Source organism: Saccopteryx leptura, chromosome 5 (assembly GCF_036850995.1).
Source record: "Saccopteryx leptura isolate mSacLep1 chromosome 5, mSacLep1_pri_phased_curated, whole genome shotgun sequence".
In the NCBI taxonomy this organism is placed as follows: domain Eukaryota; kingdom Metazoa; phylum Chordata; class Mammalia; order Chiroptera; family Emballonuridae; genus Saccopteryx; species Saccopteryx leptura.
Genome location: NC_089507.1, coordinates 110951904 through 110976793, shown reverse-complemented (window position 1 = coordinate 110976793; position 24890 = coordinate 110951904). Strand labels below are relative to the sequence as shown.

The following is a 24890-nucleotide window of genomic DNA, read 5'->3' as shown; positions in this document are numbered from 1 at the left end:
TGAGCCCTTCAATGTATTTTCTCCCACAGTTTTTTACAACAACCTTATGAGAAAAGTACTACGATTTTCCCCATTATGAGAAAATAGGTAGCAGGCTAAAGAAGTCTGAGTTATCGCCCTAAGTCAGAGTTCCTCAACCCCAGCACTAATGACATTTTGGGCTGGATAATTCTTTGTCATGGATGGGAGGCTGCCCAGGGCACTGCAGGAGGTGTAGAAGCATCCCTGCCTCTACCCACAAGGTGCCAGTAGCACCTCCCCTCTTGTGGTGACAACTAAAATGTCTGCAGACCTTGCCAAATGCCCCCTGGAGACAAACTCAGAAAACTCTACCCTAAGTGATAGTAAGGCCAGCAGAGCCCAAACTCTCACCATTCAAGTGTCTCCACCAGTTTCACCAAGAGTAACATTACCTCTGTGTGCTTCTAAGCAGAGGGCTCACAGGCCCTGTGGGAACTGTCACTGCCTGTCTCATAGCCAGTGGGCAATGAAGAAGGGTGCCTGAAGAAACTCATCAAATGCCCAAGTGTGATAAAGATGCACCAAGTGCTAACAAATCCTGGTAGAGTCATCCCTTAATACAAGCAATGTGTGTCTTCCTACCCTGTGTGCAGCACACACAAAAAATTTCCTATCTGTTCACTTAACAGTGAGTCACAGAAAAAGTGTTCTGCCTACAACGGCACACCCAGGAAGGATCATTTTGTAATACACACCCCTTATATGAAAAAACTGTTTTCAAAAAAGTTTTCATATAAAAATATTATTTTCTTGTTCTTTAGTATAATCAATTTTAAAATGATAAATTTCAACTTTACAGACATAATGCAAATTTAGAATATTTCACATATGAACTATAATTTGCACTTACCAAACAAATCTACTACACGTCAAAGTTTGCATGTTTACTGTTTCAATATTTAAGCAGCAACAAACACTTCAAGTGGTCAAACTGAATGACAGAAACTATAAACTTTAATAATACTACAATTGTTCATTTAAAATCTACTGTTTAAATGCAGAAATATGTAGTACCAGAGGTTAAATGCACGAAGACTGAGCAAGCCTGAACAATCCTAACTCTTAAAAATCTTCTCTCAAGATGAATGCATGTAGCTGAGTCCCCATGTGATGGGGCCAAACTGTATAATTAGGAGCCTCTACTTCCATTGGTATACAGTGTCTATTAAAACATAAGTATCAAAACGCACTCATTTGAAGCTTACATATTATTAAAATTCAAGTTACCATAAATATTTAGAGCATACACCAACAAAATATTTTTGTTGGAGGAGTATGTTATTACCAACATTGTTTAGAATTGCAGGCACAATTTTAGACGTTAGACTTTGCAGATGAACTTTTGTATGGTTTATTATTGTTACAAATTCTCTATAGACACTGAACTCCTTCATCACCTGACCTGGAGCTGACTAATCCCACCACCGATCCTTGGTACAACACAGTCTTTACTGCAGGGTTAAATGGTACTCAGAAATTTCAAGCCCATAAAGTAGTTGGGTGCAAAAGAATAATGCAAAGAAAGAAGTCACAAGAAAATGACCATGAAAGAAACAAGTAGTCAGATCTCCTGGCCCACTTATAGTCAGACTCAGGCTTATTGCAGACATCGGACAAGTGGGCACATCTGTGGGCAGTGTGATGGAGAGGGTTATGAACAAAGGCCCTGAATGGTGGCTGCTGGCTGTGTGGCTCAGGGCAAGGTATGGCATCTCTCTGGACCTCCGTTTCCTCACTTTTAAGATGGAGCTGTAATACCATCTGCTGCGTAGTGAGGAATGAAACCAAAGTCAGAGACTGTATGTAGCAACTGTACCTGGGCAACACCTTGAAATGACTAAATCCAGGTAATGAATATAGAGAGATTCATTATATTATTCTCTTTCCTTCTGTATACTTTAAAATTTTTTCAAAATGGATGTTTGAACCAAGTTGTTATTATTATGTTCCCTTATATATGAAACAAAAAGAAATAAGGTTGGCTAAGAACCCTTTGGGCTCTAATACCTCATTATGTATCCCATACTGGGAAGGGGGCTCAATTCCTAGGTTTAGTAAATCAGGAGTGCAGCTGAAAGGGAAGGGCATCCCAGAAATAAATTCTGACCACCAGTCATCTCCTAGTGACCACTGCATCATCGATGCCTCACCCATAAGCACTTCAGTTCTATGATGCCGGATGACTCCAGGCATTTGTTTCAAAACACCAACCAAAATTGGACCAGCATTTCTGGATCCAAGCCCTCACTGATCTGAGACTAATCCTAGCCCAAGAAATAACTGGAATCTTTCCACTTTTCATGGATCGGACACCAGCACAAGACACAACAATCATGAGGATTGTTCTGAGTGAGGGAAAAAACCCCAAAATGCTGTATGAATTGAATATAAAACACACTACCAATGATTCTAAGGCATTCCATACTGAGGAAAGAATGGGCATTCATCACTATCTGTTCATTAGACAAATGAAGGAGCAAAATGTCACAGCAAAACTCAGAGGATATACTATAAACCAGAGAAAACACCCAGGATCAGACAAAAGTACCTTCCATGTAGCTGGAGTGGGGGATGGCCTGAACGTGCACAATATGCACAGTTAGATAAAACTGTAGACAGCAGCTCAGCCAGATCAAAACAGGAAAAAACATTCCAGTACATTTGACTTGAGAAATCATCATAAGAGTTAAGAGCACATGTTTCTGACAGACTACACTGGCCTCAGCAAAGTCATCTTCCAAAACAGAACAAACAACAAACACATCACTTCTTGAGTGCCAAGGGACCCAAGAGCACCATCAACCTTCCTCTCCACTAAAGCAACGTGACAATGAAAGCATGTTTTAAGAGCTAGAACATAAGCCGCAATGATGACACCATCCAATGTTATCATTAATCCATAATACTAAAAACATCTGACTACATTGTACTCTGCTAGAGTTCATGTCCTACAGGCTTCCAAAAACCATCTCCCAAGTATAACCTAATCAACAGTTTTCCAAGTTCAAAAAGTTCTATCACCGAGTAGCCCTCCTCCTACTGTAAAGTGGTCAGCAATCGGGGAAGGTCATGTGAGGAACCCACACCTGGGAACTTTGGCTAGAACCGCCCACAACCATGTGCGCCAAAAGAAACTTCCCAGGAGTCCTTTGGAAAAGAGCGACCGTCTGCCAGCCAGTGAGATTTTGCTACGTCACATTAGCTTGACCACCCTAGAGGACCCCTTTAAATTTGCCCCATGCGTCTCTCTGCACGATTTTTCTGACCTCCATCTCCCAGGCCAGTGAATCTCGTCCGAGAAGTGCTGTATTCAATAAAGCTTTAGCTTATCCACACTTGGTGGCTATGCCCCTTCCTTCTTCCTCGGAGAGGAAAAATACCTTATATCTACAACCTATGACTCACTGGCATGCCTTTATTCTGCACAACCTGCATCATGGGGTAGAGCTTGCTAAGTGCTACAATGCCTAGATGGGGATGGCTATGATCCCCTTCCTGTGTGCTGAAATGAGATTTCAAATCCTCCAACAGAGTGCTGGCCCAAATTAACTTTCTTCCTAACAACTCCCAGGGTAAAACTGGACTGGGATGGATAACAAAGAGAATCAAGTTCTCAAGTCAGCCATATCCCTGCATCCACAGCTTTCCTCCACCCCTTCCTCATCTTTCCCACACATTTCCCTTTGTTCCCAGAGTCTACCATTCTAAATCAACCAGCACAGCAGAGGAAATGTGGAGTTACAGGATATGTAAAGCTGAGTCATGCAGGGTGGTAACACAGCTAAATCCACAAATCCTTCCAGCCACTCCTTTATCCCTCCCTTACCACTAAACTGCTAGCTGCTATGTCTCTGCAGAAAGACGTTTTCCAGTAATACAATCTGGCTCCTTTTCACCATTTGACTGCTGACAGTTCTCAAAGCCCTACCACCTCCCACCTTCCCTTTCTGCCCACGTTTGGGCAAGCTGGCAAGAAAGCCTGGTGCTCCCTCCTTTGGCATATGCAGGAGTTCCAAACCACCCAATTCCAGACAAGTGGGCAAGGAAGTCCTAAGCAGATCTCACCTCTAAACACTGTATAAGTCAAGCCAGTCAGTCTCCTTTCCCTGCTCTCTCAAGACACTTCAGCCTGCTCAAGAGCCTCAAAACTTCATTATGTGAATAAGATCTTTCATACTCTCTTGGTGTGAATGTTGCCCCAGCAGGAGTTCCAAACCACACAATTCCAGACAAGTGGGCAAGGAAGTCCTAAGCAGATCTCACCTCTAAACACTGTATAAGCCAAGCCAGTCAGTCTCCTTCCCCTGCTCTCTCAAGACACTTCAGCCTGCTCAAGAGCCTCAAAACTTCATTATGTGAATAAGATCTTTCATACTCTCTTGGTGTGAATGTTGCCCCATCAGCCTTTGACATATGAACTAGACTTTGGATGGGATTCCATCTATGCTGAGTGTGGTTACTGCATTTCCAACTGAAAGCTCCTGTCTACTCCTGACTTCAACCTATATCTGAGCAAGGGAGCCAGAGCCACTCAGCACACCAGATCCTCCACTGTCTGCCTTGACTGTAGCCATGAGTACCCCCCTCACAAATAAAACAAGCCTAGCTTGGTTACAAACACACATGCATCTATCAGGAGGCAGGAGGCCTGAGGACTGGTGCCTAGCTGTAGGGGACTGCAAGCTGGCAAAGCTCTCTCAGTTTAAGGCTTAAACTAAAGCAAGGGTCGGGAACCTATGGCTCACAAGCCAGATGTGGCTCCTTTGATGGTTGCATCTGGCTCGCAGACAAATCTTTAATAAAAAAATGTTAAAAATATAAAACATTCTCATGTATTACAATCCATTCATTTCCTACTGCTCATGTTCATGGTTGCGGGTGGCTGGAGTCAATTACAGCTGTCCTCCGGGACAACATCAAATTTTTATTGGATAATGCGTAACATACACGGGTTGTTGTATGGCTCTCACGGAATTACATTTTAAAATATGTGGTGTTCGTGGCTCTCTCAGCCAAAAAGGTTCCCGACCCCTGAGCTAAAGCTCTTCCCTACAACTCCATATTGGCTATGAAGCTGAGTATTTCTACTGGTCTCATCCAACCACCTCATTTACTTGATTAAGCTGCTAAAGGCTAAGTTCTTCCCCACAACTGTTTGTTTCAGTTGGTAAAGGCAATTTACATGCTCTTCTCCACACTTCCCTGTTAGCTGTTTGCCCTTTGTTTTGTGAAGTTAAGATGTTATGCAAGGTGGAGACTTTTCTGCACTTGGGAGAATTCTTGGGTTGCCTTGGAAATGTGACTTTGTATCAGAGATCTCTTTGATTTGCTAATGACTGCTTTGCCCTATAAAAGGGTTTGGGGGTGGAGACTTGCTCTTGCAAACTATCCGCTGTGCAGAGACCTCCCAATCCCATCCTTTTTCTCCCTGAGTTTATTTCTCATTCTGCACCATTCTCACTCAGGACCTGGACAATTATTAGCCACGCTGGTCCACAGCACCTATCTGATAGATATGTGTATTCCAAACTGCCCTCTTGATGTTCCGCTTATCTGTCAGACCTCACCCTTACTGGACTATCGCCCCTGAGACAGAGGAATTCCAACAAGCTGCCCCAAGGAGGGGCTCTGGACACACCAGGACTTCTGATTCAACACCCACATGCTCAAAATTCTTCTTGACCCCATTTAATTTGTCCCCCTAGCTGGTACTGGTGCTCTTCTACCCGGGAGAAGTGCCCGGCAGGGTTCCTTTCTTTCTTTCAATAAAGCCTGTTACTCTGGTCTTTTGGACTCCCATGGATTCCAACACTATCCACCACTGACTACCCATTTGACCTTAGAATAACACTGATGAGTCTCATTTTCTACACCACCGGTCTAATTAGATCATGGTGAGCATCAAATCAGGCAGGATATGAGACATTACACTGAGAACTGTCATGCCAACAAACGTACAGCGCTGAGATGGTGGTCCTTCTCTCTCTCAGACACCTAGCTCTGCTCCCACTGCTCCCACCTATCTCTGCTGGTAAGGCTTTTGTGGGAAGCTTCTAGTTCGCTAAAACAAAACAAAATAAAAAACCCTCCTAACTCTCATTACATATATACCCCCCCAGTATAAAAAATAATAACAGAGCCTGACCAGGTGGTGGCACAGTGGATAGAGTGTCGGACTGGGCCGCAGAGCACCCAGGTTCGAGACCCTGAGGTCGCCGGCTTAACCACAGGATCACTCGGTCTGCTGTAGCCCCCCAGTCGAGGCACACATGAGAAAGCAATCAATGAACAACGAAGGTGCCACAACAAAAGAATTGATGCTTCTCATCTCTCACCTTCCTGTCTGTCTGTCCCTATCTGTCCCTGTCTCTCTTTCTCTCTCTGTCATAAAAATAAATAAATAAAATAATAATAACAACAATAATAGAGAACTCAGTAACTCCTTCTAAGAAAAAAACCCACATAAGTAGGTTAACATCAGGCCAAATCTCTTACAGTGTAAAACACTAAAGATCACATATCACAGGCACATCCACCAGGTCCAACATCTGGGGTCCCCTTCCAACCCAAGTCCTTTATAAGAAGAGAGTATCTTGGTCAAAATCCAGAGACTCAATCTACTCAACCTACCATAAGAAAGCAACTTCTCCCACTTACAACAGCACTTTCATAATAAGGAAACACTCAGAAGCCAAACAGATGTCCATTCTGAAAAATCTAAATATAACAACAAACACTTCCAGCTTAGTTATCCAAATATGAGGGTTGGGATCAAGTGTACAAAAACTCTTCTAACTCTTTGATTATGGCTCCAATACTTATGACCTTTCAGTCACCAAATTAAAAACAAACAAACGAGACATTGTTCAAAGTGCTGAGAAGCCAGGACTTAATGTAGAAATGGATCAAGCAGAACGCAGAGTACTGGCTGCAGCTTTGGCACTGGTTGATCTGGAAGGTGCTGCTCAGCCCCATGTCTCAGCTACCTCAAGCTGTGATACTGTGCAGAGGACAGCCAATGCTCCCTCCCACTGCACTAGCATCCGCGCTCTGCCTGTGTGTCCAAATGGAAACATGGGCCAACTCCTGGAAAGAGGTGACTTTTGGAAATCATACATACTGCACCTGCCTGAAACATCTTTATGAGCTCAAGCATCACCTACAAAATCCTCTAAGATCTAGATAAACAGCCAAATGTCAAATATGCAAATTCTTCAGTTATCTAGGACACCTAAGGAAAATGTCATTTTTCATGAAAGTTACCAAAAAAGCACTATCTGATAAATTATACATCCAGGAAAGCAGCCTCTCTCCCTGAGCATCCAGACTCTTTAACAATCCCAGCCCACAGGAGTTCATACATTCATTACATTATTTACCCAAGTCCTGCTCCCTTTGAGGCACTGACCCCAGTACTAGTGATGAAGAGATAAGGGCCTGGACCAAAAAGACAGAAACTATGAAGACTTCTAATACAACAGTATCAGTTTAGTATTACTGTACTTAACATCAACGATGTGCCGTCCAGCAGTTCTCAAAGCTGATTCCTCAGTCCCCAGGGTTCCCCAAGTTTTCAAGGGTCTGCAGGTTAAAAACTAATTGCACTTTAATACTAAGACTGTTTTCCCATTTCATTGTGTTAACATCTGCAGTAATGGTACAAATACATAACAGGTAAAACTGTTGACACCTCTGGGAAGTCAAACTAGTGACAGCAAACTGTACCAGCAGTGACTTGTCTTCTTCACCTCATGCACTGATGTCAGGAGAAAGGCCAGTTTCGCTTAACAGTGCCTTTGATAAAATTGTGAGGATTATTAATTTTATTAAATCTCTACTTTGAGGACATATTTTTTAATATTTTGTGTGATAAAACGAGAAGTACTTCAACGGCCAGACTGAGGAAAGTACTTGAAACACATGGTGACTGTGTGGGCTGTGAGCTAGAACAGCACCTTTTTCACCTGAACACCATTTTTACCTGAAATAACAATAATAAACAATGGTTTATTCAGATTTGAGTGTTCATTAACTTTTGAAAAATGTTTAACAATGTTAAACTTAAACATTTATTGCCAATAATAAATGCAAGCTTTTACCTAGAAGTTAGAGCTCTGAAAAACTCTTATCTGCCACCATAACCTTGATGCTTCCCAATAATGAAGACTTTTCTGACAAGCAAAGTGTAATTTCAGGTAGAGAGAGAAAATATGTCAACATCTAGAAGATCTACAGAACTAAGTAAACCAGTATTTTCCAAATGATCAAACCATGAAGTTACAAAATCTTGCATGGGTAAAAAAAATCCATTCAAAGTACAAGCAAGATCAATAAATTTGTAATGGAACAATAAATTGCTTTAGATTTCATACTGCAACTACCTTTAATAAACTACCACCTATCAAGTCCAAAGACTATCCACATTATGTAAAAAAGGATATAAAAAAATACTCCCAACCACACCACTACCATCATACCCAATGAGAAAGGTTGAAAGTTACTCATCTAAGATAAGAAACAAGGCAAGGATGCCCCTTCTTCTCTCCAATCCTATTCAACACAGGACTGGAAATCCTAACCAGAGCAATCAGGCAAGAGGAAGAAAAGCAAATCAGAACTTGAAAGGAAGAAGTAAAGTTGGCTCTATTTGCAGATGACATAATTTCTTATAGAGAAAAATCTTAAGATTCCACCAAAAAATTCAGTGAAGTTTCAAGATACAAAGTTAATATGTAAAACTCAGTAATTTTTTTATACACTAACAATGAATTATCTGAAAAGTAAAACAATGCCACGTGTATTCCACTTTATGATGTCACTTAGCACGTTTAATCCTTGGGATGTGGAAGTAGACAAATGGGCTTCAGAGTATGTGTGGCAGTTAAAGAAAGAATACCTTCATTTTTGGAACTGCATATTTAGCTGTTTTGGAATGCAACTGTTCCTTTACTGAGTAAAATTGCTGCAGTAGCATCACAATATTCAGTGGTGAAACCCTGCTTGTTACTGTCATTCACATTCCTTTTTGTTTAGATTCATAATAAAGTTGTATTTCAAATATCAAAAATGATCCCACTTACAATAACATCAAAAAGAATAAAATCCCTAGGAATAAATCTAATCAAAGACATAAATCTCTACACTGAAAACTACAGAACTTTAATGAAAGAAATCTAAGACATAAACAAATGAAAAGGTATCCCCATATTCATGGACTGGATGAATTAAGTTATTAAAATGCCCACAGTACCAGGCCCTGGCCGGTTGGCTCAGTGGTAGAGCGCCAGCCTGGCATGCAGGAGTCCTGGGTTCGATTCCCGGCCAGGGCACACAGGAGAAGCACCCATCTGCTTCTCCACCCCTCCCCCTCTCCTTCCTCTCTGTCTCTCTCTTCCCCTCCCGCAGCCAAGGCTCCATTGGAGCAAAGTTGGCCTGGGTGCTAGGATGGCTCTATGGCCTCTGCCTCAGGCACTATAATGGCTCTCGTTGCAACAGAGCAATGCCCCAGAGGGGCAGAGCATCGCCCCCTGGTGGGCATGCTGGGTGGATCCCGGTCGGGAGCATGCGGGAGTCTGTCTGAACATGCCCATAGTACCAAAAGCTATCTATAGTTCAATACAATCCCTATTAAGATTCCAAACGTATTTTTTACAGATAGAAAAAGAAATTCTAAAATTTACATGGAATAACAGAGATCCTCAATAGCCAAAGCAATCCTAAGAGAGAACAAAGCGAGAGACATCACACTTTCTGACTTGCAGCTATATCACAAAGCTACAGTAATCAAAACAGTATGGTTCTAGCAGAAAAACAGACACACACAGAACAATGGACAGAATAAATCTCCAAAATAAACCTAAGCATATACAGTCAATATTTGACAATGGAACCAAGAATATACAATTAAGAAAAGACAGTCTCTTCAATAAATAGTGGTGAGAAAACTGAATACTCATATGCAAAAGAATAAACTAGACCCCTACCTTATATTTCTCACCAAAATTAACTCAAAATGACTTAAAGACTTAAAGTAAGACCTGAAACCATGAAACTCCTAGAAGAAAACATACAGAAAAAAGCTCCTTGAGCCTCACCAGGCAGTGGCGCAGTGGACAGAGCGTTGGACTGGGATGCCAAGGACCCAGGTTCGAGACCCCGAGGGCACCAGCTTGAGCGAAGGCTCATCTGGTTCGAGCAAAAGCTCACCAACTTGGACCCAAGGTCGCTGGCTCGAGCAAGGGGTTACTCGGTCTGCTGAAGGCCCGCGGTCAAGGCACATATGAGAAAGCAATCAATGAACAACTAAGGTGTCACTGCGCAATGAAAAACTAATGATTGATGCTTCTCATCTCTCCTTTCCTGTCTGTCTGGTCTGTCCCTGTCTATCCCTCTCTCTGTAAAAAAAAAAAAAAAGCTCCTTGACATGAACTACTTTTTGGATATGACACCTAAAGAACAAACAATAAAATCAAAAATAAACAAATGAGGACTCCACCAAACTAAAGAGTTGCACAGCAAAAAAATAAAAATATGTGTGTGTGTGTATACATCTCTCTCAACAAAACCAAAAGGCAGCTTACTGAATGTGAGAAGACATTTGCCAATAATACATCCAATAAGGGATTAATATCCAAAATATATTAAGAACTCAGTAACAACAATAATCCAACTTAAAAATGGGCAAACGACCTGAACATTTTTCCAAAGAAGATATACAAATGGCCATCAGGTAAATGAAAAGGTACTCAACCTCATTAATATCAGTGAAATGCAAATTAAACCACAGTAAACTGTACCTCACACCTGATAGAATGGCTATTATCATGAAGACAAGAAATAATACGGGTTGGTGAAGATGTGAAGAAAAGAGAACCCAGTGCACTGTTGGTGGAACTGCAAGTTGGTACAGCCTCTATGAAAAACTGTGGAGGTTCCTCAAAAAATTTAAAGTAGAACACCCAGCAATTCTACTTCTGGGAATATATCCAAAGAAAACAAAAACACTATGTCAAAGAGATTATCTGCACCTCATATTCACAGCAGCATTCTTTTTGTTTTTTTGTGTGTGTGCATGTTTGCAGACCGGCAGGTAAAGGAATAGAGAAATTCTTTCTCTTCAATCATCTCCCCTAGCCTGTGCTTCAATGCCCCACAGTTTAATGAACAGAACAGAGAAGCTACCTGAACTGAACTCAACACTTTGGAAAACAGCAGCATTCTACGATAGCCAAGACATGGAAACAATTTAAGTGTCCATCAATGGATGAATGAATAAAGAAGTTGTAGCATACATAATTATTCATCCATTAAAAAAAAAGTAGGATACACTGCCATTTGAGACTACGTGGACGGCCCATGAGAACATTATGCTATGTGAATTAAGTCAGAAATAATAATCACATTTATACATATAATTTTAAAACACTCATAAAATAAAGAGATCAGATTTGTGGTTACCAGACGCAAAATGGGAAGTGAAGGAATTGTAGGAAGGTGATCAAAAGGTACAAACTCCTAGCTGTAAGAAAGAGAAGTAGGAGGAATGTAATGTATAACATGACAATTATAGTTAACCTTGCTGTACGGTATATTTAAAAGTTGTTAAGAGTATAAATCCTAAAAGTTCTTATCACAAGGAAAAAAACATTTTCTTCTTTTTGTATCTATGAGATAAAAAAATATTACCAAAACTTACTATGGTGATCATTTTATAATATACTGCTCACAAAAATTAGGGGATATTTCAAAAGTAATATGAAGCGATAAAATATCCCCTAATTTGTGAGCAGTGTATATGCAAGTCAAACCACTATGCTGCAAACCTGAAGCTTCCACTGTGTTGTACATCTATTATATTGTAACAAAATTGGAAAAATAGTACTTTTTAATTTAAAAAAAATACCTCCTTTTTTCCCAAGTACATCTCTGTATAGCTAGATTTTTTTCATATTTTTCAACAAAAGCAGTGCATCACAAAAGACTATAGAAGCACCTATGGGATTCTGCTTTCTATTAAACATATAATTTTAAAACTACACTGTGTCTGTAAAGTCATGGTGCACTTTTGACGGGTCACAGGAAAGCAACAAAAGACGACAGAAATGTGAAATCTGCACCAAATAAAAGGAAAACTCTCCCAGTTTCATACCTATTCAGTGCAGTTCGATGTGGGCTTACACACAGATTTTTTAGGGCTCCTTGGGTAGCTATCCCGTATAGCCTCTCTACAGACTCGTCACTGATGGCCTACCAGAACGGGGTTTCTCCACCAAACTGCCGGTTTCCTTCAACTGCTTATCCCACCGAGTAATGTTATTCCTATGTGGTGGCGCTTCGTTATAAACATGCCGATATTCACGTTGCACTTTGGTCACAGATTCGAATTTAGTGAGCCACAGAACACACTGAACTTTCCTCTGTACCGTCCACATCTCGACTGCCATGGCCGTGGGCTACTCCACTGTATACACGGTGTTACGTCATCATCTGCACATGCGCACATGCTGCCACATCATCCTACAGAATCTGGGAGGGTTTTCCTTTTATTTGGTGCAGATTTCACATTTCTATTGTCTTTTGTTGCTTTCCTGTGACTGGTCAAAAGTGCATCATGACTTTACAGACACACTGTGTAAGACAAAGGTATTCTTTTCACCAAATATTTTGTTTGGAAAATTTTACCATTTTTTATAAAAAATTTTATTTATGTTGCCCTGGCCAGATAGCTCCATTGGTTAGAACATTGTCCCAAAGCACAGAGGTTGCCAGTTCAATCCCTAGTCAAGGCACATACAAGAGCAGGCTGATGTTCCCGTCTCTCTCTGTCTCCCCTTCCTCTCTAAAATCAATACAATAAAATTTTTTAAAATTTATGTTAATATCATAAGTATGTCATATTATTTTCATGTAAATTATTTTTAAATTATTAATTTTAATTTCTAATATGGCCTGACCAGGCAGTGGTACAGAGGACCCATATCTGGAACCCCAAGATGGCTGACTTGAACACAGGCTCATCTGGCTTGAGCACAGGGTTACCAGCTTAAGCGTGGGATCATGGTCCCTGGCTTTAGCCTGAAGGGCTTGAAGCCCAAGGTCACTGGGTTGAGCAAGGGGTCACTGGCCCTGCTGGAGCCCCCGGTCAAGGCACATACAAGAAAGCAATCAATGAACAACTAAGGTGCCTCCAACAAAGAATTGATGCTTCTCACCTCTCTCCCTTCTTGTCTGTCTGTCCCTATCTGTCCCTCTCTCCGTCTCTGTCTCACTAAAAAAACAACAACACATTTCTAATATGATAGACAAAATCTCTGAGGTATTTAATAATTTTTATTAAGATATAATTCACATACCATAAAATTTATTACTTAGGCTTTCAATGGTTTCTAGTATATTCATAAGGTTGTACATCAGCATTATCCAATTCCAGAGCATTTTGTCACACTAAGAAATCCCACTAGCAGTCACTCCCACTCTCCCCTCTCTCCTCAGTCCCTGGCAACTACTCACCTACTCTGGTTCCTAAGGATCTGTCTTGGCCTGACCTGTGGTGGTGCAGTGCATAAAGCGTCAACCTGGAATGCTGAGGTCGCTGGTTCAAAACCCTGGGCTTGCCTGGTTAAGGCACATATGGGAGTTGATGCTTCCTGCTCCTCCCTTCTCTCTCTTTCTCTCCTCTCTAAAATGAATAAAGTCTTTAAAAATTAAAAAAAAATTAAAGCTTATGGATCTGTCTACTCTAGGTATCCCACATGAATGGAATCATACTGGATGCAATGTGTTTTCAAGTATCATTCATGCTACAGCATGCATGTATCAGTACTTCTCTACTTTTTATGGCTAATATGTATAGATGCAACACATTTTGTTTATCCATTCATCCATTGATGGACATTTGGGTGTTCCCACTTTTTGATTATTATGAATAATGCTCTTATGAACATTCACCTACAAGTTTTTGTATGAACATGTTTCAATTCTCCTTAGTATATACCTAGGAGAGAAAATGATGGGTCATAGGGTAGCTACGTTTATCTTGCTATCAGGAACCACCAAACTGTTTTACAGTGACTGAATCATTTTACATTCCTGCCAACAAGTTATAGTGGTTTCAATAATTTTAACACTGTAAATGAAGTCCTGAGACCAAAAAATTTAACTGAGGAAATACTGAGATAAGACAGTTCCTTTCCTTAAGGAGGTCATGATGTACCACAGCTCAGACTTGGAGAAATGGATTCAAAAATCACCCCTAACTTTGAGGTGCAGTGTAGGTAGCAGCTTTCCTGCCCTCAACCCACCCCCAAATACGGAGCAGTTTTCCATTCAGTTTCTTTTGTTGTAGGTGCCTATGGTTTATTCTCTCATTGCATCTTACTTCTACCCTTAGTGTCCCTTTCCTCCTGCTACCTGCCATGCTCCTGAGCTCCCCATCACACTGCCTACTACAGCACCAACAGGCAAGAAGAGCACTTCACTTTCTGCATTTAGGAAGCTCCTCTCAACACACCTGTTACAGTCAGACGCCTCATTTCTTCACTTAAAATTTTTTTCAACTCTTTGTAAGTTTCAGTGCTACTACAGAATTCCAAAGGTGGATTTGCTATAACTGAGGGTTTGCAATATTTACCACATTTGCAACGCAGTGAAAACTAAGGCCTAATTATACTGAAACCAAGTCTCAGGTGATTTTTAGAAAAGAACGGGTCCCCCTGAATTTCACTACCTTAACAAAATTCAAAGAATATTACTGAGAATACTAAAAAATAGTGACCCCTTAAAGGTATAATCACAGAATTAAGAATGTGTTTTATAGTTTACACAACACAAAAGCATGTATTTTATATAACTTTTAACTGGAATAAAAGTATAAAGAAACTGCATCTTTTATGTGGTAAAATAATGACCTCCAACTCCAAAAATGTCCATGTCCTAATTCCCAAAATCTAGAATTATGTTATCTTTCTTGGCAACAGGGAATTAAGGTAGCAGAAAAAATTAAAATTGCTCATCAGCTGACTTCAAAATACAGAGGTCAGCCTGGACGTTCCAGGTGGGCCAGAGTGAAGAGGAGGCAGAAGGTGAGATGAGAGAGGAACTCAACCACTGTGCTCGCTTTAAGGATGGGTCAAGGAATGGGAACAACTTCCAGGAGCAGGAATTGGCCAGGAAGGGGCTTTTTCCTAGAACACCCTAAAAGGTACACAGCCTTAACAACCCGATTTTTGCACACCTGAGACCACAGCTGACTTCCAACAATAATGTATTGTAAAATAATAAATCTGTGTTATGTAAGCCATTAAGTTTGTCATCAATGGATACAGTAGTAACAGAAAACTAATACACTATATTTTAAATCTTTTCCCCCCAGAAATTAATCTTTTAATATTCCTTCCCTGCCCCACTTCCAGCACCCTCCTCATTCCCTAAGAAGCACCAGCCAATCTATCTACACTCTTCCTCCTAAACTTTCAATGGCCTTTCTGACAGTTTGAACCCTTATTCTTAAAAGCCCTTTTTCCTGTTAAATTATATGCAGCGGGGTGCCTGCTTAGCACCACTTCCTAACAAGTGCTGACAATATGCTTCTCTTTTGCATCCTGGTTTTAACAATCTAAATTTCTCACCTTTTTCACAGTTTGTCAGCATTATCTTGGCATATTCACCTATTTTCTAGAAACACATATATTAGAACCTCTAGCATGCTGGGAATATAAATAGTTTCAGAATGCATATCTGACAAACCAAGAAACAATTTACGAAGATCAAAGTTGCGCCACTATGCAACAGAATATTTTTAATTGGCTCAATTACAAAACAGCACCCCACATCTCAACACAATCTCTTGGTTGAAAGTGTTATTATTCACTGGTCTCTGTCACAAGACCTATTTCACAGCACTTAAAATTAGTGTGCACTCATTTATCATGATGGATAAAAAAATAAAAAAAAACCCATGTGACTGACTCTGGAAATGAACAGAGTATTATTCTTTTAAAATATTTATACTGGTATGTCAAGTTCCCATAAAGCAAGCTTCTGTTCCTCTTTTTCTGTTAGAAGACGTGTATTCCCACTAATAAACTAGAAAAATCAGCTACCCAGCAACAATGTCAAATAAATTAAAAGTTATTAAGAAAAAAATTAACCACATGGTAATATTGCTTCTCTGGTTTCATAAGGTATATTATATGTACACTTTACATAGCTGCCCTACTAAAACTTTTAAGCCTCAGCATTTGTTCTGAAGAGGGCCAAAATATAAATCAATATGTGCAGAGCTCTGTGGGTGAAAACAAAGCTAAGGAATTTTAATCAAGAAACTTTAATTTTATAAGCTTGCTTCTTGCTATAAAAGTAATAAATATCTATGTGTTGTTTACAACTAGACACCAAGACAAAAAAGAAAACACTGTACAAAATGACAGCATCAACCACGTGCATACTACTTTCCTAGAATAAATGCTTCTTCTGTGCAATCACAATGGAAAACATGAAACCATTATCTGCTCATGGCACTTGAGAAAACAGGATAACATAGTCACGAAGGGGCACTCACTCCTCCTCACTGTATGAACTGTTCTACAACCAAGCGGAGCACGCCATCTCTGCACATGCTGAACTGGAGAGAAGCACACCAGCCCACTCTCCTTGCCCTTCATCACCATCCACAAGTTCAACCAAGCACTGCTGGCAAGCAAGACATGATCAACAACTGTGGTAAGGTCTACAGAGCAATTACTATGTGCCAGGCCTGGGGCCCAGCTTTTTTAAAAGGTACATTTCAGTATCCCAAGTTTGTAAATTATGAGAGCAACAGGATGTAAACAAACCCAGTGAGAAGCAGAGTCAGGGTTTAAAATCAAGCCTAACTCAGGCTTGTCCTCTGAGACTTAAATAAATTTTCTTACCACATTTTATTTTGTTTAAAATTATTCTGAGACTTTAAAATCCTTTCAGGTTTTTGACCTGTGGTGGCGTAGTGGATAAAGCGTCGACCTGGAAACGCTGAGGTCGCCAGTTCGAACCCCTGGGCTTGCCTGGTCAAGGCACATATGGGAGTTGATGCTTCCAGCTCCTCCCCACCTTCTCTCTCTCTCCTCTCTCTCTCCCTCTCTGTCTCTCCCCCTTTCTCTCTCCTCTCTAAAATGAATAAATAAAAAAAAATCCTTTCAGGTTTTTAAAGCAGAGGAAAGAAAAGCATGAACAAAAATAACCATAATTTAAACAGTGTGCTTCAATTCGCTCTGACATAAGATATACAGTTAACTGACAGGTAATAAGACACCAAGGCAGGAAGAGTGGAAAGGGTAACCTCCAGCGAAAGCATAGCGAAAATGAGCAAAGGCACATCCACAAAGAGCCAGAGAATATCCAAAGAATGACAAATAGAACAGAGACTCTGAGAAGGCAAGCAGCGAGGACATGGCCAGAGAGATGACCCTAAGTCATGGCTTACGTACATCATGACCTCATGTACTGTGAAAGACTAGGCTTATGTCAGACTCATGAGTGGTCTCAGATTTTGCAGAGAAGGTAACACAACACAGACTTCAGGAGATCAGTCTTGGCAGAATGAAGTCAAGCCAGCCATGCACAATGCTAACAAGTGAAATTCCTCTTGCACCTGACAGAGGAAAATGAATGCAGCACTCACTCCCAAGCCTCATCCTCTCCTTCCTCATAGCAGCTCGTGGGATCTCTGGGAGGATGCCATCCTCTCCCTCCCCTTCCAGGCTGGCTCTTTAATGATTCTGAATCTTTCCCTCTGTACTGGCTCCATCCTCTGAGCCTTCAAAACACATAGCATCTGCCACTTGGAACAATAAACATGCCTTCTCACTTTGAAATCTCACAAATGCGTGTTCTGCCCTTGTTGCTGCACCCTTTGTCACCCTGAATGTAGTAATTTAGCTTCTGTCTCCACTGAAATCTTGAAGGAACACACCAAACTGCCATCAGTAAGTCCCCAAATGCAATGGAATCTACTTAGTCTTCATCAACAGGCCTAAACACTACACTGTGGACCATCCTCTTCATCTTGACGCTATTGCTTCCTTTGACTTTTGCAGCTGGCTCTCCTGCTTCCTGTCCTCTCTCACCACCCTTCTCTATTTTTTGCAAATCCCCTTGCCTTCCTAACACAGGCACTGTGTTCTCAAGTCTTGCACTAGGCCTCCATCCTGTGCTCCCTGCCTGTACCATGGACATAATGACGATATCTCTGCCCTGTCCTAAGCCTCCTAAAACAGGGGACTGGGGTGATAACACCTGTTACCCACTGCTACAGACTTGGCTTGAAAAGGTGAAGATGAGACATTTAGAAAGGCAGGTAGAAGTAAGGTTGCTAAGGGCCTCACAGCCAGGAAAGGTCAGTAAAGATCACTGAGGAGGGTACTTGTTCCAAGTACAGTATCTGAAGAAAAAATTGTGATGGATGGGTCAAAACACAGAGATGGAAGCAAGGAAGCCACTTAGTCCAGCCGCGGAAAATAAAGGCAGGAACTAGTGAAAATAGGATGAAAGGGGTTTGTGAGAGTCCAAGTTGAATGAATAAGAAGTGTTAGCTGTCCAGGATCCTGCATCATCCATCCGCCAGTCACCAACCAGGATTCCCATCCCTGCTGTGTCCTCACAATGGGCAGGGCAGTCATACTACTGAAATCAGCCTGTACAGTTCCTGCTCTGATGGGACACAGGGGTTCTGTGAGGAAAACAGGAAAAGAAATCCAGCCTCTCTTAAAAACTTCATAGAACAGCAAGTGAAATAATCAACAATGAACAGGCTGAACAGCTTCGATCCCAAGATTAAATAGGACATAGTGGACCAAAAGAAGAAAAGTAGTATGGAGTATGAAGTACCTCACATCACTCGGCAATAAAAACAGAGCAGAAGATTCCTAATCATTATCACCCAAGGACTACCGTTAGCTAAGTCTATAATTCAATGTTCAATGCAGGTTTCACTGCTAGCCTGCTTCCAAGTACACAGTAAGTGCATATAAATGTCCAGAGAATATGAGTGGGGTGACATAGAGTTCACTGCCCCCTTTGAGCAATACCCACACTAGTCAGTGACACCCTGGGGTGGCTGGGAGGCATGTAAGAGCTAAGGCTTTAGGGCAGTGGTCCCCAACCCCCAGGCCGCAGACCGGTACCGGTCTGTGGGCCATTTTGGTACCGGTCCACAGAGAAAGAATAAATAACTTACATTATTTCCATTTTATTTATATTTAAGTCTGAATGAGGTTTTATTTTTCAAAAATGACCAGATTTTGGCCCTGGCCGGTAGACTCAGTGGTAGAGCGTCGGCCTGGCGTGCAGAAGTCCCGGGTTCGATTCCCGGCCAGGGCATACAGGAGAAGCGCCCATTTGCTTCTCCACCCCTACCCCTCTCCTTCCTCTCTGTCTCTCTCTTCCCCTCCCGCAGCGAGGCTCCATTGGAGCAAAGATGGCCCGGGCGCTGGGGATGGCTCCTTGGCCTCTGCCCCAGGCGCTAGAGTGGCTCTGGTAGCAGCAGAGCAACGCCCCAGAGGGGCAGAGCATCGCCCCCTGGTGGGCGTGCCGGGTGGATCCCGGTCGGGCGCATGCGGGAGACTGTCTGACTGTCTCTCCCAGTTTCCAGCTTCAGAAAAATACAAAAAAAGAAAAAAAAAAAAAGACCAGATTTCCTCTGTTACATCCATCTAAGATGCACTCTTGACGCTTGTCTCGGTCACATGATACATTTATCCGTCTCACCCTAAAGGCCGGTCCGTGAAAATATTTTCTGACATTAAACCTGTCCGTGGCCCAAAAAAGGTTGGGGACCACTGCTTTAGGGCAAATCATTGAGCAACTGACTATCAAGGCAGATTCCCCAGTCCCATGTCTGTAGATTCTGATTTAATAATCTGAGCTTTCAACCAGCCATCCAGGTAATTCTGATGCAGATAGCATATAGGTCATACTGGTTAAGTATTCTTTTTTTTTTTTTTTTTTAGTGAGGAGAGAGAGAAGCAGGGGAGGAACAGGAAGCATCAACTCCCATATATATATGTGCCTTGACCAGGCAAGCCTGAGGTTTGGAACCACAACCTCAGCATTCCAGGTCAAGGCTTTATCCACTGCACTACCACAGGTCAGGCACTGGTAAGTATTCTTAAAGGTGGTCTGCAAAGTTTCAAGTAACACAGGTCAGAATTCAAATGCATTTTATTAACATATTTGGTCACCCCTATTCTAATAATATATAGAATTCTCTAAGCTACAGTTATGAAATATATGATAATGTGCAGAAGAATACTCAATTACGTTTTAATAAGCTTAATCTCAGAAACACATTTCAACTGCAATTTTTTATCTGTCGTTAGCTCACCTAAATTGGTTCAGCATACTAATATAAATCCCATGAAGAGGCCCTGGCCATTTGGCTCAGTGATAGAGTGTGAGCCCAGCGTGTGGAAGTTCTGGGTGTGATTCCCGGCCAGGGCACACAGGAAAAGTGCCCATCTGCTTCTCCACCCTTCCCCCTCTCCTTTCTCTCTATTTCTCTCTTCCCCTCCCGCAGCCAAGGCTCCATTGGAGAAAAGTTGGCCTGGGTGCTGAGGATGGCTCCATGGCCTCCGCCTCAGGCGGTAGAATGGCTCTGGTTACAACGGAACAATGCCCCAGATGGGCAGAGCATTGCTCCCTATTGGGCTTGCTGGGTGAATCCTGGTCAGGCGCATGTGGGAGTCTATCTCTCTGCCTCCCTGCTTCTCACTTCAAAAAAATACAAAAAAAAAAAAAAAAAAAAATCCCATGAAGATTTCAAGCAAGATTAACTTCATAGGGGAAAACCCAATGGAGCAGTTTTCTCAAAACAGCATATTAAGCCAAGAATTTATTGATTTATCTTTTCATAATTCTTTCCATAAAGAATTGATTGGAATTTCTTCTGTGTTTTCTGAAAGCAACAATCCAAGTTTTCAGGGATTACATAAACAGATCTGTAGAAAATCCTGCTAAAGACCACAACTTCACTAAACTCTGTTGAGCCATTATCCTTAACTTCGCAAATGTGATTAACAACAAATCTACCTCTGAAGCCAAACAATGTTTATACCCTTAACAGTCGGCCATGCCTCTGGTGGGATGAAACAGTGCTAAGGAGCCCAAGGTAAGAGGTGGCTATCTGTCAAGGCTCACTCATCCTGCTCTGCCCTTGATCCCACTGACACCCACACAGTCACCAGCACCTCCTATACTCAACAATCTCGTCCACAGAACACTGTGGGATGTTTCTGCCTGAAAATGCAAACTGCTTTTTATATGTCTGGCACTGGGCGACATCCATGAAGCATGCGGGCTGCATTTTGGTGATGTCAGAGCAGCAGGAACTTCCTCAAGATAACAGGCAGGCTGCTGCTGCACCAGAAAATAGAAAAACACTAAACAATTTCTGAACTGAAACAGAGATAAACTCTAAGAATTCAGTGGTGGGAAGTGCTCTGGTTCAGAGTGTGGAGACCTGCCCACTCAGCTCAGTCTTTCTAGTCATTCACCAGTTAGCCGAGTGACCTCTATAACAGTGAGCCTTAATTAAGTAGAGTCAAAGTCAAGAAAGATGATCTCCGAGGTCCTCTGAGGATCTAAAACCTATGAACCACCTATGAGTGCCAACAGAAGGGCACTCCGCATGACCACAGCAGGCTAGGCTGTGGGCAGTCCATGCCCCTGAGCATCGTGCAGCCCCGTCTCTGGTGAGCACTCTGAAAACAACATAAAATGAGAATGCAGACGGTTCCACCACAAGCCAGAAATGGTTTCACTAGAGAGACTTGCCTGTGATAGCTGATCCAAGTACACTATGACGGCCACGGTCTTCCACTTCTGTGCAATAACAAGTGCATATATGTATATGAACATTTGGTAGCAGATGAAAAGAAGCAAAGACGTTAGACAATTTTATGTAAGAGAAACTCCAAATAAAAAAAAAGCTTATCAATTCAATTTTAAAGTGCTTTTTATTTCCAAATTAGAAAAAAGCTATAATTATTCCCTTTTTTTTGTATTTTTCCAAAGTGAGAAGGGGGGGGGGGGCACAGACAGACAAGACCCCCACATGTGCCCTACCAGGACCCACCTGTCATGCCCACCAGGGGGCGATGCTTGGCCCCTCTGGGGTGTTGCTCCGTTGCAATCAGAGCCATTCTAGCACCTGAGGCGGAGGCCGTGGAGCCATCCTCAGCTCCCAGGCCAACTTTTCTCCAATGGAGCCTTGGCTGCGGGAGGGGAAGAGATGGGGGGGCAGAAGGTTGGAGAAGCAGATGGGGGCTTCTCCTGTGTGCCCTGGCCAGAAATCAAACCTGGGACTTCCACATGCCATGCCAATGCTCTACTGCTAAGCTAACCCAGCCAGGGCCTGATTATTCCATTTCTGAAGCAGAACAGTTTCTATGGGACACAGCCTAGATATAAATCAATCCTAGGAATAAAGGTGAAAACCCAGAAAATGTACAAGACTGTCAATGTCATGCAGCTAAAGACAAAGTGATTATCATGCCTGGTCTCCCACCTGACTTCTGGTCAGGTGTTTATGGACTACAGAGCTGCCTTCCCAAATAAGTAGTTCTCATGTGGACTACAATGACCCTGAGGCAAGAAGACAGGGCAGCCTCAACTCTATAATCAATTCCAGACTCAATCCTTTCTCACTTTCAAGAGCACTTGGCATCTGCACATAAATCACTTTTGTTAATCTTACCCTTTTTCTTATGTTGATATAAAATAACTAACACCCTTCTAAGTATTAACCAAGTATTTTAAACCAGCATCTATACTCCAAAGTTTTTTTAAAGGATGTGTATAGGGTGGGGTAGGGTGACGGATGAGTGTGTGATTTACTTTTGTACCTCATTACTTGGGAAACCAAGTAAAATTAAGAGGTCTCTGGAGGAAATTTTTGTTAAATATTTCACTTCTGGTATTACAAACATGTCTTTTTCTGGTTTAGGAAAATTATTTTCAAACTGCAGACCTGTGAAGGTGTACAAAGAAAAGATACATTTACATAGGTATGCCTGACAACCCTCCCAGCTCCAGAGGGAAGAAGGAAGGCACACTCTTAACAACATCCTTCCTGTTGAAGAGGCTACCCCTGGGAATCCAGAGATGTCTAAACTGTCCCAAGTTTTAGTGTTTGTGTAATTTTATAAAAGCCATGAGACCTGAGCCCATGTTACTTCAACAGAAATGACCTTTACTTAATATTAATAACAACTAATATTTACTGAGTGCTTACTTTGTACCAAGCATTTTATCTTTTTATTTCATTTTATCCCCAACCAATAATATAAGATAGACAGTTTTATTATCCCTATTTAAAAAAATATAAGGCTGAAGGAAGTCAAGTATCAGGCCCAAGCTCAACCAGAGTGAAAAGATCCTGCTGTGGACCACTGGTCTTCCTGCCTTCCAATGATAACTTGAAGGATAAGAACCAAGGACCTGGGGAAACATCCCCATCTCCAGAGGAATTCTGATTTCCCAGCTTTTCAATACCCCTCCAATATATGCCACTAATAACCAATAAATCACCTAAAACCTCTAACCTGATCACACTGCTGCCCTGCTGCTGATAACCTTCCTCACTGCCCAGTGCCCTTCTAGTCTTCTCTCTTCACTCCTACATTGACCTTCACATAGGCCAGAATAACTCCTCTCTGAAATGCTTCAAAATCAATCTAACTAGTTTCTGAATGCCTTTGCATGCCACTTATTCCACTCCTACTTGCTGGGCATTTACTGGTGCCAGCAATGAACTATGGGGCACAATGGTAAGCTGGATGGACTTGGCCTCTGCCTCACAGAACTGAATGGGCAAGCCTTATTCGGACCACACCCCACGTCTGGAAAGCTCATGCTGGCCTCTTCATCAAAATTCCACTAGGCTCCAAGGTTCAGCACAAGCCCATCCCCCACCCCTGTATTACCAATTCTGCCCATGGTCCTCCTCCTTCAACTAGGACACAGAGCCTGCACCACACACATGACATGGCCTAGGGCGCCCCTCACGTTCCTCTACAGCAGGGGTAGTCAACCTTTTTATACCTACCGCCCACTTTTGTATCTCTGTTAGTAGTAAAATTTTCTAGCCGCCCACCGGTTCACAGTAATGGTGATTTATAAAGTAAGGAAGTAACTTTACTTTATAAAATTTGTAAAGCAGCCTGACCTGTGGTGGTGCAGTGGATAAAGCGTCAACCTGGAAATGCTGAGGTTGCCGGTTCAAAACCCTGGGCTTGCCTGGTCAAGGCACATATGGGAGTTGATGCTTCCTGCTCCTCCCCCTTCTCTCTCTCTCTTTCTGTCTCTCCCCCCCTCTCTCCTCTCTAAAAAAAATTGAATAAATGAAGTTTTAAAAAATAAAAAAAAATGAAATTTATAAGGCAGAGTTACAACAAGTAAAAGCATATAATAATAATTACTTACCAAGTACTTTATGTCGAATTTTTGCTAAGTTTGGCAGAATAAATCTTTATGAAACAACTTACTATAGTTAAATCTATCTTTTTATTTATACTTTGGTTGCTCCACTACCGCCCACCATGAAAGCTGGAACGCCCACTAGTGGGCGGTAGGGACCAGGTTGACTACTACTGCTCAACAGCAGTGGTCCTCAACCTTTTTTGGGCTATAGACTGGCTTAATGTCAGAAAATATTTTCACGGATTGGCCTTTAGGGTGGGACGGATAAATGTATCACGTGACTGAGACAAGCGTCAAGAGTGAGTCTTAGACAGATGGAACAGAGGGAATCTGGTCATTTTTAAAAAATAAAACATCATTCAGACTTAAATATAAATAAAATGAAAATAATGTAAGTTATTTATTCTTTCTCTGCAGAT

General features: G+C 41.8%; 1 protein-coding gene and 1 non-coding gene across 4 annotated transcripts in view; both read right to left on the bottom strand.

Annotated features, from left to right (window-relative positions):
* Positions 1-24890, bottom strand: part of CCNY (cyclin Y) — a 229533-nt gene that overhangs the window by 164148 nt on the left and 40495 nt on the right. The window lies entirely within an intron of this gene.
* Positions 11095-11227, bottom strand: LOC136407358 (small nucleolar RNA SNORA36 family). The gene has a single exon (XR_010751903.1). It is a non-coding gene; the product is annotated as a small nucleolar RNA SNORA36 family (small nucleolar RNA).